The following is a 6,828-nucleotide window of genomic DNA, read 5'->3' as shown; positions in this document are numbered from 1 at the left end:
AGAGACCAGAAGGGGGCGTTGGATCCCCTGGAGCTGAAGTTACAGGCGGTTGTGAGCCACCCACATGCATGCTGAGAACCAAGCTCAGATCCACTGCAAGAGCATCTGAACTGCTCAGCCATCTCTCCACACCCAGAGCAGATCGTTTTCTATGGCAGTAAAACAAACCACAGCAACTTAGGCGAGGAGTCTGTACAGCTGCGACAGAGCAGACCCCAGCCCTCAGAAATGTTGACGTTAGTCCTGTCCGCTTCATTGGGATCTAGAATCACACATCTCTGGGTGTGTCTGTGAGGGAGTTCCTAGACCGGGTTAACTGAAACCGGAACCACCACTCTAAATGTAGGCGGCAGCATTCAGTAGGCTGGGGCCTCCGGGCTGAGCACCGGAATTCATCGCTCTCTGCTTCCTGACTGCCGGTACAACATAAGCGGCTGCCTCCTGCTCCTGCCGCCATGATTCCCCACCGCAATGGACTGTGACCTCAAACTGTGAGCCAGAATAAACCCTTCTTTCCTCAAGCGGCTTCTTTTTTTACTTTAAAAAAAAAAAGACTTTTATTAATTTTTTTTAAATGCATTCTTAAAAATCTTGACACACTGAGAAAGCTACAGTCTGCAGTTGTGCTGAATCATAATCCTGGCAGACTGACTTCCATGAACTCACATTTCCGCCAATTGGTTACTCAAACTGATTTGCCCCGTTGGTTATTTAGGTACGGAAGCCCAGAACAGGAAAAAGCTGATGACAGACCACTCAATCAAGTGTCTGCCAGGATCGCAATGAGGCTTCTGTTCATATCAACGAGCGACACCAACATACCACCTCCTTGGGAGAGTCGAACTGCTTAACATGAGCACCTTTGGGTCTGAAACACATACAATAGGCACTATGATCGTCATTCATGTACTAAGAGATTACCATCTTCCCAGGCATCCAGACAATCTGGAGATACGGGAGGGGTGGGAGAATTATTGGTGGTCCCAAAGGGAGCCAACATAGCATCCAACATAGCAGGAAGGGGCCATGGAGGTGGTGGCAGTGGTGAGCCACTGAATCCAGACCTGGCTTTCCGGGTACCAGTCTTGATCCTGGCCTTGGGAGTGATGGAGGGAGAAAGGAGTTCCATGGAGCAGTTCAGATTCATGTGGTTTACTTCCAGGAGATCAGAGGAAGCTTGACGTTCATTTTCATCCTCCTGAGCGTCTGCTTCTGTCTTAGTACCTACTTCACAGGCTGGGGAAAGTAGACCGGACAGATCTCTCTCTGCTGACTCCAAATCCAGTATAAAGCACAACACAGGTTCCTCTCTTAAATCAGCTGAAGCGATGATAGCTGGGTGAACTCAGCCGCTTTCTGACTGAACAGCGGCACATTTATCCCCACTTCCCACTGTTTTCAAGGGACTTGGGATATTCTTCTCTGGGTTTTTACTCTTCTTAGCAGGTTTTCTTCTGGCTGTGCCTTTTGGTTTATCTGGTTTCACAAATGTCACCTTTCTTTAGAGCATTTTTAAAGGGAGCCACAGCTTTATCAAAAAGCTTCTATCAATGTTGCACCACCCCAAATGTCAGAATCATCACTCCATCCGGTGCCATGCCACAGCACCCATATTCCCGCCTGAGACCATCTGCCGCTGCCCATCGCTGTGGCCCTTGAGTTGCTTCTTGTCAGGCATTTTGTCACAGAAACGAGAAGAGTAACTAATGAGAAACTGTGGCTAATCACTGCTAGAAATCACGTGAGCTCACAGCTATGGATTTTATCAGTCATTCTAGAAACAGTCTATGAAATGTGCAGTTTTTACATTTTTTACATTGGCTACAGAGAGTGATGCCCTTTTGCCTTCCTTGAAAGGCTGATGTCACCCTCAGGACTATACCCACAGGTGCCCCCTCCACATGCCACACCATTTTACACAGTGGTGGCCTGGTGATACTTTACAAGTGGGCTTTCGAGACCAGAGAGGGAGAGACACAACTTTTTTATGTGTGAAAAGCAGAAAAAGGTGATGTAATCAATGCACATTGGAAATAACTGAGAAAGGAATCAGGAGACTCTGTTTGTCTTCTAAGTAGAGAACGTCCCAATATTTAAGTTTGCCGTTCTGCAATGTTTAACCTTCTCCATCATTTGACTGCACTTGGAGCTCCCCAAGGAGGCTGGCAAGACTGTGTCTGAGGACATCTCCAGAGAGAATAGCTAAAGGAGAAAGACCTGCCCTGAATGTGGACGACACCATCCCATGCTGGGGGGGGGGGGAGCTGGGCACAATGAAAGGAGGGAAAAGGGGGCGCTCTTGGGTGCCTGCTCCCCCTCCTCTGCTGTGTGATCAGCTGTCTGAGCAGCCTTCCTCTGAATCTTCTGAAACCTTGACCCCAAACAGACAATGCCTCCATTATGCTGTTTCTGTTAGGTGTTTGGTCTCAGCCATACAAGTAACAATAGAGACCTGGAGGCTGGGGAGATGGCTCAGTTAGTAAAGTGCTTGCCTGGGTTAGAACCCTAGGATCCAAATAAAAGCCAGACATTGTGTATTCCCAGACCTGGGGAAACAGATAGGGAGCTCCCAGGGGCTCACTGAACTAGAAGCCTATCTGAATGCCCGAGTTCCAGGACAGTGAGAGGCCTGAGAAACAACATCCAGGGTGGAACTGTGGCCTCCGCATGCATGGGCATGGACACACTCACACACTTACATAATGACTAGCATGAGCAGTATTTCTACCACAGAATTACAGTTGACGTAATAACCAATAACCTCAGAGAATCCCTAATATTAAAAATAATTGTGGAGGGCATGGCTTGAGTGTTTATTACCTTTTTAAATGTAGTATGTATAATTGAAGTTTATATCTATGCATTTTTATTCATATATGACATATATAAGACATACACATATATATGTGCATGTGTGTGTGTGTTTGTGTGTGTCTTAGTTGGGGTTTTTATTGCTGTAAAGAGACATCATGACCATGCAACTTTTTTATAAGAAAAACATTTAATTGGGGTGGCTTGCTTACAGTTTCAGAGGTTCAGTCCATTATCATCATGGCAGGAGAATACAGCATGCAGGCAGACATGGTGCTGGAGGAATACTGAGAGTTCTACTGCAGACAGCAGGTAGAACTATCACTGAGTAAAGCTTGAGAAAAGAGACCTCAAAGCCCTGCCCACAGTGATGAACATCCTCCAACAGGGCCACACCTTCTAATAGTGCCACTCCTTTTGGGGACCATTTTCCTCAAACAACCATATGGGATATATATGTATGTACACACACGTAATTCAGGGTCTTGGACATACCTAGCTGTTTTTCTCGTTGAGTCAGTCGTCTCGTTATTCCGCATCACTGTGGCAAAGAAAGCAGCTTAAGGAAGGGAGGATTTGTTCTGGCTCACAGTTTGAAGATTCATCCCATCATGGCGGAAGGCATTGCAGCAGGAGTACAGGGCCGCTGGTCAATTCCATCCACAGTTAGGGAGCAGAATCAGGATGCCCAGGGATTGTGCTACCCAGATTCAGGATGGGTTTATACACCTCAATTAACCCTAGCTAGAAATTCCTTCACAGGTGTGCCAAGATGTTTGTTCCAAAGTGAATCTAGGTCATGTTACATTAATGATTAACCATCTCACAGTGTCTCAACGTGGGGGCATCCCAAAATAGTCTAGAGCTTTCACCTGGCTATGCCACTTAACTTTTGATTATGGTCAAGCATAACAACTGACTTACAAAATTATGGCTGGCCTCAAACTGTTTATATAGACCAGTCTGGCCTAAAACTCGGGGATATCAGCCTGCCTCTGCTTCCCAAGTGCTGAGGTTAAAGACATACACCACCACACCCAGTGCTGAACTCTTACTAGTCAGCACTCATGGGCTAGCCTGAACCTGCTCCAGCATGTTAATGGGATATCTGAGGACACTGGAGACACAAATTCAGGGAGCAGGCCTGAACTTATCTTGGTCTCCAATATGAGCCAGCTGAAGAGCAGCAATAGCATGGGCCACTCTCACCCTGAGTCATTCTCAGGGGCATTGCCTAAGGTCCCCCAGGTCTACTGTCTGCAGCGGAGCAGTCCAGATACCTCCCGTGAAAGCTGCTGGGTGCAGGTAGATGGGAATGCAGAGCCAGCGTGATGGTGAAGAGCGTCTCCTACTTCTGCAGAGGACCTGAGTCAGTTCCTAACACCTGTGTCATGTGGCTCACTACTGTTGTAACTCCAGCTCCAGGGGACTCTGACACCTCTGGCCTCCACACGCACCCAGCACACATGTAGACACACACACACACACACACACACACACACACACGCATATATATATGTATATATATATACACACATACACATAATTAGCAAAAAATTCAAATTAAAATTTAAAACTTTAAAGAAAAACGGATGTGCGCATGTGATCTGCAAAACCACACAGAAAACCATTTTTAAAGGCTTTTTTTTAGAAAAATAGGAGAGTAAATAGACCAATCAAAATCTAGGAATTATGGGAAATTGTTCCGTTGATAGGGTGTTTGCCACACATGCATGAGGACCTGACCTCAAGCTCCAAAACTTACATAAAAATGGAGGCATGGCAGTGCATGCTTGTGGTCTCCACACTGGAAAAGCAGAAGCAAGCACAGCCCTGGGACTTGCTGAGCAGCCAGTGTAACAAAAATGTTTAGTTCAGAGTAAAAGTAATACCTTGTCTCAAAAAGAAAGGAAAAGAAAAAAAGAAAGAAAAGGCAAGTAGACACTTAAGGAATGACATCTGAGGCTGTCCTCTGGCTTCCACACACATGAACATGCACCCACATCCACATACATGAACACACACACACACACACACACACATTTAAAAGGATAGGAACCATATAACCACTGTGAATGGTGCTACCCATGGGCAGATTGTCCTGAGGTGTGTAAGAAAGCAAGCAGAGCGAGCCATGGGGGCAAGCCAGAAAGCACTGTTTTTCCATGTTCTCTACCTCAGTTTCTGCCCCAGGTTCCTGCCTTGACTTCCTGCCCCACCTCCCCTCAGTGAAGGACTATAAACTATGAGCTGAAATGTGCCCATACCATTCAAAGATGCTTCTGGCCATGACGTTTCTCAAGTAATAGAAAAGCAAAGTAGTTGGGTTTTAGTTTGGGGCTTATTGATCTGCTCATCCATGGGCATCTGTCCAGCCTGGCTCTGTGTGTGGCTGTTATGAAAAATGCAGTAATGATTATGGGCGTGCAAGCATCTCTGTGTTCTGCCAACACATTCCTTCAGGTATCTCCCCAGGAGTGGTAGAGATGGGTCATATGGTAATCCAAACAGAAATAGCTGCTTAGGTTGGGTGCTTTGTCACCGTAATGAGAATGATTTGACAGCTCAAGGGACACACTTTCCACACAGCAATCAACTCCTGAAGCTGTGAGCTGCAGGGAAACTGGGAAGGCAACTCCCATCACAGAAAAAAAAAAACAGAGTGATCCCCACAGCTTCCTGACATCCAGAGAGAGCCCCACACTTCCTGACATCCAGAGAGAGACCCACAGTTTCCTGACATCCAGAGAGAGAGCCACAACTTCCTGTCATCAGCCCCCATGTCAAACTCATGTGAATTCATACAAAGCTCAGAAACTTGCTCCAGCTTTGCGTTAGAAACAGTAGCGTGGAGTAAAACTCACTCCAGTTCTCCCAGGAAGCATCAGAGCTATCCAGAGCCAGGGTAGGGGCAGGAGGGGGGTGAGGGGGCTAGACTCTAAAACGTAGCCATCTCTACTTAGCAAGACTCAGCCCTCATTAAACAGAACTACATTTAGGGCTGAACATTCTTCCTAGGGAGCGTGGTCCTGCACCTGCTTGGCATAAAGAAATGAGTCATTCTTTTTTAGAAAGGGCCACCAGGCACCATTCACTAAGAGAGAAATAATAAAGTGAGGAGAGAGGAGGTAAAGAATCTCTCAGAGATGCATGCAAATACTTGACTCCAAGTGATTCTAGATCCTCTCAAGCTGCCACCTGATAGTAACCATCACCTCCACCTTCGTAAGAAGTAGAGGGCTCCCTGTACAGCCCATGCCGCTAAGAGGAGACCGCAGAATAAAGCAAAGTGCCCAACAGTAATAACCAGGTGTCAGGGCACAGCGGACACTAGCAGGACTTTCAAGGTGGGTGCTGGTACCATCTTGCACATTTCGTTAGCGTGAACCTCCATGAACTCAGAGCCTTCTGCTCTACTAGGTATTCCCCCCGGGCTGCTGGGTCTACTATTAGTAAGAATCCTCCTAACTAGGGCTGGAGAGATAGCTCAGTGATCAAGAGCATTGACTGTTGTTCCGAAGGTCTTGGGTTCAACTCCCAGCACCCACATAGTAGCTCACAACTATCTATAACTCTAGGATCCAACACCTCACAAAAACATATGTGTCTTGCAGGCAAGACACCAATACTCTAAAAATAACTTACTTTTAAAAATTCCTGTGCAGGACTGGGTCTGTTGTCAGCAGCCAATCATGGATCAAGGAGCAGCTCATAGGGCCCTACCCATCCCTGAACTATTGACAACTAATGGATTCTGGGATAAGGAATTATTGCCTTCAGTGTCCTAAACAGTGAGTCCACCTGACTCTGATGATAGTTCCAAACCTGTGGTCATCCTGGTTCAAACCTGTGGGTCAAAAGATAAATAGAAATAAAAAAGCATGATGTGGGAAAAGGAGGGAGGGAATGACACAAGTAGAGGAAGATAGAGTGGGACAGAAGGAAGCAGAACGCTCTTTATACATCTATGATGTCATCAGAGGACAAATGTAGGCTTTTTTTAAAGGAGTAGGAATG

At 46.4% G+C, this 6,828-nt stretch overlaps 1 pseudogene; it reads right to left on the bottom strand.

The window, feature by feature from the left end:
• Window positions 1-898: 898 nt before the first annotated feature.
• On the bottom strand, window positions 899-1,644 carry LOC119827175 (annotated as a pseudogene).
• Window positions 1,645-6,828: the final 5,184 nt, after the last annotated feature.

Source organism: Arvicola amphibius, chromosome 12, assembly GCF_903992535.2.
Source record: "Arvicola amphibius chromosome 12, mArvAmp1.2, whole genome shotgun sequence".
NCBI classification, from domain to species: Eukaryota; Metazoa; Chordata; class Mammalia; order Rodentia; family Cricetidae; genus Arvicola; species Arvicola amphibius.
Note: the sequence above shows the minus strand (reverse complement) of the source record. Positions and strands in the feature narration are given on the sequence as shown.